Here is a 15,299-nt window from a genome sequence, read left to right as displayed (position 1 = left end):
AGGGAGATTATTTTTGCATTAATTGCATGATTATTTTCTGATTTATCTCCTTAATTTTGGCCAAGAATGAATGTGGACATCAAGGAATGTATCTAGACCTGTTTTCAACATTTCTGCTTGTTGTAATCCCTTGAATTTCTCGAAGATAAGTTCAAAACGTGACCTTCTTGAATCTTCTTTTATTTTTTTTGAAAGGAAAAGTTCATTGAATTAGCGATTGAAATCGCTCATGAGGGCATCCCAATGGGGAGCATACAAAAGCCAGAACGAGCTTGACCCTAGAGCTAAGATAGAACAAATAAGAGGGTGTACTACACCAACTAGTTGTTCTTGTACAATAAGATATTGCTCTGAAATTTTCCTAGGGAGACTAGCAAAAACTATAGGTAGAGCCTCAGCCTCCTCAAGATAATTACCAACAATAAAATTGTCACGACCTTGAGATTTATAGACTAAACCATCAGAATTTGCAATCTGGATATGCAAAAAATCGGCAAACCAATCAAAACTAAATTCGTCCCAGCCTAAAGCACGATGCTCTCCAAGGCACGCAATTGTGGTACTCACAGCGTGTTTACACTGAGAATTCTTATAGAATGTAGAATTGAGTCGTCTACCAGTCGGTGAAAGCAGCACATCCAATCGAACGTAAACAGCATAATTGAACACAACATCATGCACTCCTAGATCCCAAATCCAAGCCCATAGAGAAATCTGGCCCAACAGAAGGGCGAGGTGTGCCTCATAGCAGCCTAAACTCCTGGAGACCGGATTTGATTTGGACACCCAACGTCGGGCACCCGGATCCAACCATCGTTCGTCACATGCCTCCGGCGTCGTCTGCCCCCAACACATCGACCAAAAAAAGAAGCCTGCTTGGATGATTGATTCCGGCGTCGACTGCATCCAGACCACCATCGCTGGCCACTTCAACGACGTCGCCGCCAGTAACAATCCCAACCACCAGATCACTATCCAGCCGCCGCACCAGCACAGCCAACAGTCTAGTTCCCCCACCACGTGTATCCGCACCAAACTTGCGGTTTCCTTCCTGATTAGGGCGGTTATATGGACCCATACGTCCCTCATGTCCCTTATTCCTAGGGTTCCGCTCCTTGCGCCCTCCTTTGGGTGCATTATAATTTGCCTCATGAACGCTCTTAGTTCCAATGGGCCTTGCATTATAATTGCTCACGAGTATGTTATCATGTTTCTCAGCTATAGATATGAGATTGATAAGCTGATGAAACCTCGTGATCCGTCCAGCATTGACTTCAATGCGGTATTGCTTTGATACCACAATGGTTGAAACGGGGAAGGTGGAGACAGTTTTCTCAATTAGCTCTTGCTCTGTGACAGGTTGTCCACAAAACCTCAACATGGACTGTAGGCGAAGAGCTTCTGAATTATATTCAGCAACAGACTTGAAATCAGCAAAGCGCAGATTGTTCCATTGAACCTTCAAGTCAGGGAGGAGGGAATCTTGGACATTGCCAAAACGCTCTTCTAGCGCTACCCATAGCTCTCTTGCATCCTTGATCGACATATACTCCAATCTGAGTGCCTTGTCCATATGGCGTCGCATCAAGATAACTGCTTGAGCATGCTTTGTAGGTGTTCGCACGAACACACAATCCGGGTTAGGTGCCTGGATTATGGGTAATATTCCCTTTGAAGTGAGGTGGTTCTCAACATCGGTTACCCAACTGTGGTAATCCGAGCCTGTTGAGTCAAGCATGGGAAAGTCGAGTCTAGGTTCATTCGACATCGTGTTGAAATTCGGAGCAGATTCTCTTCTGAACAGCTTTCACTTTGATTGTTGTACCGGTCTCAAAATAACTCCGATAAGGCTGAAATTCGGAGGTCAGATGGAAGAGACAGAGACGAACAACTCTTTGATGAAGAAAGGATTTTGATCTGAGGTTCTGAACTAGATGTTTCGGAGCCTGCAAGCAGACGGACGTGCACAGGAAAGGAGAAGGATGCAGTCGGTGTGCGTTGGTGCTGCAGGGATGCGTGCGCAGGGGAGCGTAGGTGCTGTAGGGGCAGGTGCGCAGGTGAGGCTAGCGTGGGCTAGGAGCTGCGGCAGTGAGGCTCGAAGGTGGCAGTGGCAGGTTTTGAAGAATTTTCTGGTTTGGTTTTTTTTTCTTGTGGTTAGGGCTCGTGCTGATAACGTGTTGTAGAGAATTGGAAAAATTGTATTGTATTCATCTCACCATGAGGTTTATATAGGGTTACATCATGTATACAAAAGGCAATACATAATAGCTATACTAATCAATCGCACATTACAAGTATGTCAATCGCATACATTACGAGTCTGTCAATCGCACATTACAAGTATGTCAATCGCACATAATACGAGTCTGTCAATCGCATACATTAAGCAATACCTATTGCATGAATAGTCATTATCATTTACAACAAAATTCAGTTTTTAAAATTTGAAATCAAAAGGACAAGTCTGATCAACTTACCTTTTGAATTTGAACTAAAGAGGTTATTGAAAGGATAAGTCTAAACAACTTATCTCTTCAATTTAAACTGAAGTGGTGTCTCAAACATTATATAAACCCAACAGGTCTTTCTCTCCAAAAATAGATTTGTTTTTCCTTCCTTCCTTCAGAGAGAAAACCATTGAGTACATTCGCTAGAATCCAAGGTCTGGTGCTAGGCCATTCGATTATTGAAAGTTGTATCCTGGTGGTCAGAAACCTAACCAACTACAAGCACTGAGTAGGGGTGAAATTCTGTCTAAAGGACATTGCCAATCTGCAAGCCTCTATCTAATCACAAGTCAGGTCTCTTGCAATTACAATTCCTTTATCTCAGATACATGTTGTGTATTGTAATCCATATACTATTGTATAAATTATTGTTGTAATTACTTATATATATTGTAGAACCATATTTTCAATTCATTGATACAAAACCAACAATCTTTAGACAGAAATTTCTATGGATCAAGTATCAGTGAATGGCGTTAAAACTCATGTTGAGAAACTAGAAAAATTCAAAGGCGTGGACTTTAAACGCTGGCAACAACAAATGTTGTTGTATCTGACAAAATTGAACCTTGCTCATGTCGTGAAGGAAGCAGTTCCAAAGGCAGAAGGAGATAACGTGACTGCAGAACAATTGAATGCAATTGATGCCTGGAAACATTGTGAGTTCCTCTGCAAGAATTATATTCCCAATGGTCTGGATGATACTTTGTATGATGTATATAGGTCATACACCACTGCAAAGGAACTCTGGAATTCTTTGGAGAAAAAATACTAAGTTGATGACGCAGGTTCAAAGAAGTTCATTATTGGAAAATTTCTGAACTATAAGATGGTGGACAGCAAGACTGTTGTTAGTCAAGTTGATGAACTCCAGGTGATTATTCATGAACTTCATGCTGAAGGTATGGTGATTAATGAAAGCTTTCAAGTTGGTTCTGTTATAGAAAAATTACCACCTTCTTGGAAGGATTTCAAAGTGCATTTGAAGCACAAGAAGAGTGAAATGACCATGGAGGATCTGGTTTTGAAACTACGAGTTCAAGAAAACCACCTGAAAAGTGAGAAGCAGCCCGATGGATCTGTCATCGAAGCCAAAGCAAATATGGTTGAGGGAGAAACTTCCAAGCCAAAATTCAAAGGTCAGAAATTCAAAGGCAATAAACATGCTGTCAAATACGCAACAAAGACCAAGAATTTCAAGAAAATTAAAGGTAGTAGCTGGGTGTGTAGAAAGCCTGGGCACAAGGCACAAGAATGTCGTCACAAGAAAGATGCGCCTGCTGCCATTAAGAACAACAACAACAACCAAGCAAATATGGCTGTGGCTATGGAGGATTTGTGGCTGTTGTTTCTGAAGTCAACTTGGTGAATGACAATAAGGACTGGTGGATTGATATCGGTGCGACAAGGCACATTTGTGGAGATAGAAATATGTTTACGACCTATCAACCACTTAATGGTGAGGAGCAATTGTTAATGGGAAATGCATCTGCATCAAGTGTTGCTGGAAAGGGTAATGTGGTTTTGATATTCACTTCTGGGAAAAACTCACTCTAACTGAGGTGCTACATGTTCCTGAAATTAGGAAAAATCTTGTGTCTGGTCCTTTGTTGAGCAACAAAGGATTTGAGCTTGTTTTTGAATCTGACAAGTTCGTTCTCATTAAGGGAGGAACTTTTGTAGGAAAGGGATACCTGGCAGAGGTGCTCTTCAAACTCAATTTGTATGTATATGATGTTGCTAATAATAATATAGATAATGCTTCTACTTACTTGCTTAAGTCTTCTAATTTATGGCATGCTAGATTAGGACATGTTAACTTTCGTTCTTTACATAGAATGATTAATCTTGGTTTGCTACCAAAATGCACAATAGATGCTGCACATAAATGTGAAACTTGCACAGAATCAAAATTTGCAAGGCAAACTTTTAAATCAGTTTTTGGTAGATCAAATGAGGTGTTGGGATTGATTCATAGTGACTTATGTGACTTTAAATCCACACCAACTCGTGGGGGAAAGAACTATTACGTTACTTTCATAGACGATTGCAGTAAGTACTGCTATGTTTATCTAATACATAGCAAAGAAGAAGCTTTGAATATGTTTAAGACATATAAAGCTGAAGTTCAGAATCAACTCGATAAGAAAATTAAAATCCTACGATCAGATAGAGGAGGTGAATATGAGTCCAACGCATTTGCAAAATTTCGCTCCTTACATGGCATTATTCATCAAACAACTGCACCATATTCCCCACAGCAAAATGGAGTTGCTGAAAGAAAGGACAGAACATTTAAAGATATGATAAACTCCATGTTAAATAGCTCCGGACTTCCTCACAATTTGTGGCCTGAAGCATTACTTACTGCTAATGCAATCTTGAATAAAATCCCACACAAGGGAACTAACAAGTCTCCATATGAAATATGGAAAGGAAGAATGCCTACGTATAAAACATTAAAAGTGTGGAGGTGCCTTGCTAAGATTCAAATTCCTTTATCAAACAGGAGCAAATTAGGACAAAAAACAATTGACTGTGTGTTTATTGGATTTGCTAATAATAGTGCAGCATATAAATTCTTAGTATTTAAATAAGAAGTGATTGATATACATGTAAATACTATTATAGAATCTATGGATGCAGAGTTTTTTGAAGATATATTTCCATACAAAACTAGAGTATCTTCAAATAAAAGGAAACATGATTCAAGTCATATTGATGATGCTACATCATCTAGTGTTTAAGGAAATGACCTGGAACCAAATGCTATCAATAATGACGATCAAGAATCAGATTTGGGACCAAGAAGGAGTAAGAGAATTAAAATTACAAAGGACTTTGGACCCGAATTTCTTACTTATATAATTGAGTCGAACCACAAACATACAAAGATGCAATGACATCTCCAGATGCTCCTTTTTGGAAGGAAGCAATTAATAGTGAAGTTGAATCCATTTTGCAAAACAACACTTGGGAATTGGTTGACTTACCTCCTGGTAATAAACCAATTGGATATAAATGGATTTTTAAAAAGAAATTGAAACCAGATGGTACCATAGACAAGTATATAGCTCGTCTAGTTGCAAAAGGATATCGTCAAAAGAAGGGTTGGATTTCTTTGACACTTATTCACCGGTCACAAGAATTACATCTATAAGGAAGCTAATTGCAATTGCATCAGTGTATAATCTGGAAATTCACCAAATGGATGTGAAGATTGCTTTTTTAAATGGTGAATTAGATGAAGAAATATATATGGAACAACCGGAAGGGTTTGTGGTAAAAGGTCAAGAAAAGAAGGTTTGTAGACTTATTAAATCCTTATATGGACTTAAACAAGCTCCCAAACAATGGCATGAAAAGTTTGATCACACAATGACTACACATGGTTTTAAGATTAATGAATGTGACAAATGTGTTTACATAAAGAATTTTAAAAATTCTTGTGTCATTATATGTTTATATGTAGACGACATGCTCATCTTGGGATCCAATTTAGATGTCATAAATTCCACAAAGAAAATGTTGAACTCTAAGTTTGATATGAAAGATATGGGAAGAGCTGATGTGATTCTTGGCATTCGCATTCAAAGGAGTGCAAATGGATATGTTTGAACTCAATCCCACTATGTGGAAAAAGTACTCAAGAAATTTGATCACTTTGATAGCAATCCTGCCGTAACTCCTTTTGATGCCAACAGCAAGTTAAAGAAAAATGTTGGTGAAGGTGTATCACAATTGGAGTATTCACAAGTAATTGGATGTTTAATGTACATTATGAATAGTACTAGGCCGGATATAGCTTATTCCATAAGTAGGCTTAGTAGATACATTAACAATCCTAGAAAAGATCATTGGGAGGCTTTAATAAGAGTTAAGTACTTAAAGTATACAATTGATTATGGGTTGCACTACACAAGATACCCTAATGTATTGGAAGGCTATACTGATGCTAATTGGATATCAGATTTCAATGAATCTAAATCCACAAGTGGATATGTCTTCACTCTAGGAGGAGCAGTAATATCTTGAAAATCATCAAAGTAAACTTGTATAGCACGATCTACAATGGAATCTGAATTTATAACCTTAGATAAAGCTGGAGAAAAAGCAGAATGGCTTTACAATTTCTTAGATGACATTCCATTGTGGCCTAAGCCTCTTACAGCTATTTGCATACATTCACTAGGCCAAAAAATGAAACAGACGACGGATATTTTTCGTTGTGGGATATTGACAGCCACCGTTGTGTATCGGCGCGTTGTGTGATGAAAAATAGCACAACGGTGATGCACCGTTGTATGATATGAAAACAGTCGACATACTCTTGTTATCAGCGTTGTGCCTTCTCTCGGCAGATGGTAGGCAGAGTTGTCGCGCAGCCATGCTGCGCATGGTTGGTGCATGCATCAGACAACGAAACTTGTTTCAAGATGTTGTTGGAAAACATTATCAGACAACGTTTTTTTAAATTTCACTGTCTTCTGATTTGTCGTCAGACTTCAGTTAGAGACTATGGTTGTTGTGTAGCTTAGTTCTGGACAACGTAGTTCTGTTTTTATAGTTGTGTGAGTGTAATTGAGAGGACGCATTTTTGGTGAAACCATTGTGTGATATATAAGAACTCATTTGTGTGAGTACCCAAATTTTGTGTATAGAGACAACGTAACATTGACATTATATAAAATCTGTTGTATGACAATTTTCATTGCCTACATTTTGTGCATTACTAATGGTGCTCCATTTTGACCTAATGAGCAGTGATCAATTGTAAAAAAATCATATTGCAAACTATCAAATGAATAATCCAACCCATATTATAAACCTCAAATATTAAAATGGAGCATTTACCAATCATCCAAGCCAAAATGAAAAGAAGAAAAACATTCAAATGCATATCAAAAGCTAATACAAATACATAATATTTGTTTCAAAACATGCCACATGGTGCATGAATATTGTACCAACAGAATATTGTACCAACAGAGAAGCACATAAAAAAGATGGCCTTCAGCAACAACCTAAGTCACGGAAAATGTTTTCCTTCAGCTCCTACACATACGCCTTGACCACAAACTTTGCCCACTCATTTCGCATTTGATCAATGTCTGCTTGGGTATATTGGCTGCTACCTCTCCTCTCCCACTGAAACCAATTTATTATATCAAAGAGAGGCATGGACATACATAACTATTATGTCCACAATCTCGATAGAAACCAAGTAAACTGACTACATTTATAGCTAAAATAGATGAAACATTGCAAGGTAACATTAACAAGCCTCATACACTAAGAGAAGCAAAGCTATAATATATGTGCCTTCGCATCTCAGCACTTACTTTATTTATCAAAGCTAAGAGTATGATTTGATCAAACAAACAAACAAGCATAACATGAAATCAGTAGATATAAACAACCTGATATTATGACAAATAACAGCTCTCAATAGCATGTGGCTACAATTCCAGGCCAGTTAGTTTTGAAAGAGAGACCTGCAACTCAAAATCATCAGCCAAAATCACCCTAGAGAAGATTAAATGTATATGAGGACAACAATATAGAAATAAGATAAATATCAGTAAATAGAAATAAGATAAATATCAGTAAATAAACAACCTGCTTGCAGATAAATATTCAACAGAGGCTCAAACGTTATGCCATACAACTTGCAGAATTCCTGTTTGAATTGGTCAACCGGGTAATCCCATTGTTTTGGTTCAAATAAAACCTGGATAGCATAACCAACCAATGAGAAAATCAATCACATATCTTAGGAGATAAACGACTAAAACAATTAGAGATACCATAGTCCCAAAAGTACTTCGTTTACTACTTTCGCATTCGAGTTATATCTTTAAATCTGCAAGTCCATTCCAATAAAACAAAGCAATACAACTAATTCCAGACTAGTAAAGACTGATAATGCTTTCCACCATATCAGAAAAGAAGAAGAAAAATGCATTAAAGTAGTCCAAAAAGAAAAGGAGCTTCCTGAACTAGAAAAAATAATCACCTTGTATGTACCACATTCCGTAGTACTCTTATAAGCTACTGTTATGAAGACTCGCTGCAATTCTTTCATATAGGTAGAATCACCATGGTGCAAGGTATTTCTGGGCATATGTGATAGCTCGCAAGTTATTTTCAGCTCGTACCAATTCTATAAACTCTTGAGGTCTTAGCTGAAACTCTAATTTGCTCTGCCATCAATAAAAGATGCAGTATTAGACAAATAGCCAAATTTTATTACTACAATTAGGATAAGTTTCGAAGTAGTAACTAGTCCCTATGTGTCTCCTTTAATAAAAGCAGTTCAAACCAACTACTCACATAAATGGAGTCCTTGTACAGACCAAGAGAATAGATATGCCATTTTAACTGGCTTAAATGTTTACAATAGCAATTATCTAACTAGCAGAAGTAAACCACCCATTGCCCCCTCAGAAAAGGAAAGACATCGTTATTTTCTTTGCACCAGCAAGCCACGATCTAGACATGCAATCATATCAAATATAACTTCACAAGCAATTATCAGAAATCAGATAGAGTCAACATACTGTCGAAGCAGTTAAGCTATCACTATGGTGGACCTTTGACAACCATATCAACCATATAGGACAAGAATGATTAAGCATCCATGAAAGAAGTCATTTTTCCATTTACTTTGATCTCTTGTTATGTAGTCCAAGTAAGTAGGACACGTGCAAGAGATATGTGTAACTAAAACTAAAACATGTACCCCATAATCTGAGAATAATAGTAAGTCAAATTTAAGATGAGCCAAGCAGCAGGAGAGATGCCATGAAAGAATTGCCAGATTTAGCTTATATAGCATATTCATTTTGTAATTCCAGAACAAGCAATACAACAACTAATTGTACAGAAAAAACTCATCTAACCACCCCAATTATAGCAAGGTCTCCCCACCAACGTACACAAAAGAAAAAGAGAATGCATACTTTGGATTTCTTTAACCTTGACTTGTTCTCGGCACACCAGGCTAGGACAGGGCCTACCTCCTTATTCTGGAAAGCTTCTGGCTTCTTGAAATACATCGATATCAGCAAGATCCTGAGACATAAGAAACACTAATCATGTTGCAGTTGAAAATAAGGGAAGAATCAGCATTATGCTTAAAACCAAAGAGATTGTAACATGCCAATGAACCATGACAGTCCTCCAAGGAGAGAAACTGGAAGCCATTATCCATTACTTATTTCTACTTGTCTTCACTCTTTATCTTAGTCGCACTCTCTCTTCTAACTTCAAAATCTCTGAGACCATCACATCATCCATTAAGCAAAATTAGCAATAACAATCTCAATTTTAGGACTTACCAATATTAATAGAAAAGGCACCAGCTGCCTGCACATCCAAACAAACACAGCATTAGAGCTGATTGTTCTAATTCCCTTTCATTTTTTTCTCTAATTTCGCAGCAGAAAAAAAAAAAAAAAAAAACTCAGAACAAAATCAAAATTCAAAAACGCACCATCTCTTGCGAGAGAGGATTTGTGCTGGTGAGTTTACATTGATTGACGATGATTTTTTGGAGCTCATCAATATGGCTATAGAAGAGCTCCCTCTTCAAGTCGACGAACTTGTGGAAGGACTTGACGAAATTCCTAATCTCTAGCTCAGAGAGATACTCCATTATCAACCTCGATGGATTTGACCACGAATCGAGTAGCCATGAAAACCCTTTTTCCTCCTCAATTTATCGACTAGCCCCCAAATCCCTAAATCGAATAACCCTAATCTTCAGCAGATTGAAACCCCCTTTTCCTCCTTCTTCAATTTATCGACTAGTTGAAACCCCCAAATCGAGTAGCCCACAAATCTCCAAGTCAAAGAACCCCAATCTTCAGCATATCGAAACCCCTTTTTCCTCCTCCTCCTTCCCAATAAGAAGAACCCACAAATAGGACTGAGTCGAACCCTAATAGAGATGAGTCGAGTGACGGCTGAGTAGAACCCTAATCAAACATGGCTGAGTCGAGTGATGGTTGTGCTGGGTGTTTTGATGAGAGATGGTGTTGTGAGGAGATGGTGTTTTCAGGAGAGATGGTGTTGAGAGGAGATGCTCGAAGAAAAGGATATTTTGTAAGTATTGGAAACACAGCAGCTACTGATGAAATTAAAGGTCAGGAGGTTTGAGGAGCAACAAATGCAGTTCTTTTGTCTAAGTGTCCAAGTGGTTGTCCACGAAGTCAAGGACCTAGGGTTTTTTTTTTTAATTTGTTTATTTTTTTATTTTTTGTATTCATGAAACAGACAACCCATATACTAAATTTTGTTGTCTGATTATGTATAAATTAAATTTCAGTTCAGGTTCCAAAGAGGGAAAGTTCCCGCTATGTCAATGGTTTTGGCGCTAGGATAGACATTTTCATTCACACAACAGAAATAAGTGAGTTATGTTGTAGGAACTTACAATATGTTTTCCAAAATATATGTTTTTGGGGGGAATGAGTGGCATTTGGGGGCATTCCCAATATATCTTCCTTGATCATACAACACAAAGTAAAAAATTGTTGTATGACATTCTGCAAGCTACTCTCATACAACAAATGTAACTATTCTGTTGTGCAATGTAGTAAAAATTTGGAGCCACATTTGAGTCAAAGTATGAGGGAAATCTGCCGCAATTTTTTTTTTTCATTCACACAATAGATCATTCTTGTAATTGTTGTGCAATCACCTTCCAACTAAACTCTTTTGAATTTTAACAGCCTTATACGATGAAGCTTTCTTATAAGAGTTGTATGATTCACTTTCCCACATCACACAACAAATTTTTTTTTTTCGTTGTGTAAAAAGTGTCGTGTGTTAAGGTTATTGGCCTAGTGATTGTGACTGCATGTCAGCAATAGCTAGAGCAAAAAGCCATATATATAATTGTAAATCGAGGCACATAAGACGTAGGCATAATACAATTAAGGAAATGCTCAAAAATGGAACTATTTTCATTGACTATGTTAAATCAAAAGAGAATATTGCAGATCCTCTTACAAAGGGTATACCTAGAGAGCAAGTAAAATATACATCAAGGGGAATGGGTTTAAAGCCAATTCAATGAATCAAACTTGACGAAAACCTAACCTAGTTGATTGGAGATCCCATGGTCTAGGTTCAATAGGCAAACTAGTTGAGTGAGATTCAAAACATTGAACACACAACATAACTCATTCCTAAGATGAGAAAGTGTGTTACTTGTGATAAAGTGAAAGGTTGAACTCAATATTCTTAATGACACTAATCTCTTACATTTCAAGAGGAATTTAGCAAGATATTCATAAATTAGGTGTCACCTATACAAGAGTAAATGTGGGGTCGCATTTATGAGAATTACATGGCTAAGTTCTCTAAAGCTCTCATGAATCCGGGATTTGTTGTCACGCCCCTGATTTTTAACACAAATAAAAATCGATATATAATCCCATAATTATACATGCGTGATCGTTCAACCATCAATACAAAATACTTGGAACTTTTTCCCTTTAAACCAAGTACATATTGATGCCCTGAACCCGCAAAGTCAATATATACTCGCTCCACAGAATTATATACTACACAAGCTTACGAATTAAATTGTCAACAACAAAATAAAACGTAAATGCTCCTCAGAGCTCACTACAAGCGGAAGTCTTAATAACGGTAAAGTCACAAAAATGGCTTCCTACCGTAAAGTTGCAAATGGCGCTACCTCAGCATCAGTCACGATTATCCTAACCTGCAGGATTAACCCCTACACCGTTTGAATGGTGCACCGGTTTGCCACACAACAAACTCGGTAAGCTTTTGCAAGCCTGTATGAGTAACTCAAACCACACAACTCACGCCAAAAACGAGGAAAACCTTTCAACTCGAGAATAAGGAAAACATACCATGCTTCCCAAAACAATACTCTTTTCCCAAAAGAAAACAACGAAAGTCACACCGTGACAAAGTCATATAAATCGTTAACCTAACAATTCAAATATGATAAATCGATCCAACTTGGATAAAACATCAATCGGTCCAACCTGGACAAAACAGCAAATCGGTCCAACCTGGACAAAACATCAAATCGGTCCAACCTGGACAAAACATCAATCGGTCCAACCTGGACAAAACATCAAATCGGTCCAACCTGGAAAAAACATCAATACACATCAAATTATATCAATTGTTAACCTAACAAATCAAATATGATACACAAGTCCTCCCTGGACCTTTAAAAGAAAGAATCCCTGAAACTCCCTTTTAAAACACATACTCATGAGCATCAGATAGCTCCCCGCTACCCCCCATGATGTACAATGGCAACAGACTAGAGCTCTAACTGAATCGTAACCTGTCACCCGGCCAAGGTTCAACCTTACGATATAACATTGCCTGAGGATGCAACCTGCAACCCCGGATCCTTAGGCCAACCTGACCCTCAGATCAAAACATCAAACGAGTCGTACTGGACCCAAAATGTTAAATCAAATCAAACGGAGAAATCACAACCTGTGACTCCCCAAATCCTCTGACCACCGGTCGTCAGATTTAAAACAATTAAAATGGTCATACCAGACCTGAAAATGTTACCCAACCCAAAAGGAAAAATCACAACCTGCAACTCCCCAAATCCTCAAACACTTTTCAAAACAATAGAAATACCATTTCCCACCACAATTGTCTTCCGAAAAGTCACATCACAAAATGAGAATGAACTCACCCACACATATATATTTCACGTAAATATATATTTATAAGTGGTCATTCACTCAGGAATGCCACTAATACCAACTATAGTTTGCAGTTAAATCAATAACTCTCAAAATGATAAAGGTAACTTCGTTCGTAAATGAACATTGTGAGATTACTCACCTCGAAACTCCTGTTGCGTCTTCAATATAGAACAAAGCAGCCAAACCACAAAATAACCGTCCAAGAATACTTCGTCAAGTACCTTTGAAGCAACTGAAACCCGATGAACCCTAATTTTGAAATCGATCCAACTCGATCTCCACAGATCGAATCGATGCAAACCACCTTGGGGGAAATGATCTACGTCCCTTGAAGTGCAGAATCCTTTTTGAATCACGGCCAAAGGTGGTCGGAGCTGGGAGAACGAAGAGCGGCGACTGGAGGCGATTCGCAGCTCCGCTGTGCGGCTTCTCGGCCTTGTAGCGCCCTCCACAACTTGTGTTTCTCCTCGATGTCTTCAGGAAATTTGTAGGTGAGGTTGAGACGAACAAAACCCACAAAAGATTTCCTCCTATGGTGGCCGGACGAGCGAGATCGCCGCTGCCAAAGGGGAGAGGCGACTCGGGCTCGGGGAGAGAAAAACAGAGCTGGGTTTCCCAAAATGGAAACCTGGCCTTTTCTGAAATTTCCGGAAAAATTCCATATATACCAAAATGGAAAATTTTTCCAACAGCCATAACTTCTTCTTAAGAACTCCGATTTTTGCGTTCCACATATCCACTAACACGTATCGACGCGCTCTACGACTTTCGTGAAGTAAGTTTTCAGAGAATCCCAACAAATAAAAAGTCAACCTTTGCGCCCCCCTAAAACCATACTTTTCGAATAAAAATTTGTCCGAAACACTTCCGCTCCATCCACGAGCCACGAAATCGTCCAATAACCACAATTTAGATTCCGGAAAATCCTCGGAAAATAAATAAGAATTTCCGGGGCATCACATTTGTTCAGGAACAAAATGAACACAAACGTATGAACTGAAAAGTGTCGGAAGTGATACGTGTGATGCTTGTTGTCTTGGCCTACTATAACGGTGAACAGTTCAAGATTTTATATCCACTGCGTCACCAAGTACGTCCGATAAGTATTCACTAAGGTAGGTTCAAGTCCAAAAGACACCTCTCCCGATGCGTATCAATTCCAAGTTTCTCTCGAAATGTTTCATCATTAGTACAATTCTACCATATTTCTTTGTTAGAGTTTGAATAGAAATCAGTTTTTGGCTGGTGGAAGCTTTTTGATTCAAATAATATGGTTTCCATTGAGGAAGATTAGATTTGTCTTAAAGGGATCCGTCTAAGATTTTCTTCCTCACCCGGATCCGTCTCAAGGGGATATTACCTCTCCAAGATCTGTCTAGAGGAGATTTCACCTCACTTGAATCTTCCTCAAAGAGATTTCTTCTCACTCGGATTTAGCTCAAGGAGATTTCCAAAACACTACATGATATCTAAAATTCATTTTTTGAAATCTGAAATAAAAAGGACAAGTACGTCTGATCAACTTACCTTTTGAATTTGAACTAAAGAGGTTATTGAAATGATAAGTCTAAACAACTTACCTCTTCAATTTAAACTGAAGTGGTGTTTCAAACATTATATAAACCCAACAGGTCTTCCTCTCCGAAAATAGATTTGATTTTCCTTCCTTCCTTCAGAGAGAAAACCACTTAGTACACTCGCTAGAATTCAAAGTCTGATGCTAGGCCCTTGGATTATCGATAGTTGTATTCTGGTGGTCAGAAGCCTAACCAACTACAAGCACTGAGTAGGGGTGAAATTCTGTCTAAAGGACATTGCCAATTTGCAAGCCTCTATCGAATCACAAGTCAGTTCTCTTGCAATTACAATTCCTTTATCTCAGATACATGTTGTGTATTGTAATCCATATATTATTATATAAATTATTGCTGTAATTACTTATATATATTATAGAAGCATATTTTCAATTCATTGATACAAAATATATTGTTGCAGAAGTATTGAAGATGAATGATTGCCTAAATTGTTTGAAATTAGAGATTGATCTAAGTCTTAAATCATGAAACCACAT

General features: G+C 38.1%; 1 pseudogene; it reads right to left on the bottom strand.

The window, feature by feature from the left end:
• LOC133737432 (glutamate receptor 2.2-like) overlaps nt 1-15,299 on the bottom strand; it is a 65,802-nt pseudogene that overhangs the window by 40,779 nt on the left and 9,724 nt on the right.

Source organism: Rosa rugosa, chromosome 3 (genome assembly GCF_958449725.1).
Source record: "Rosa rugosa chromosome 3, drRosRugo1.1, whole genome shotgun sequence".
Classification (NCBI taxonomy): Eukaryota; Viridiplantae; Streptophyta; class Magnoliopsida; order Rosales; family Rosaceae; genus Rosa; species Rosa rugosa.
The sequence above is the reverse complement of the archived record's forward strand: the minus strand, read 5'-3'. Positions and strand labels throughout refer to the sequence as shown.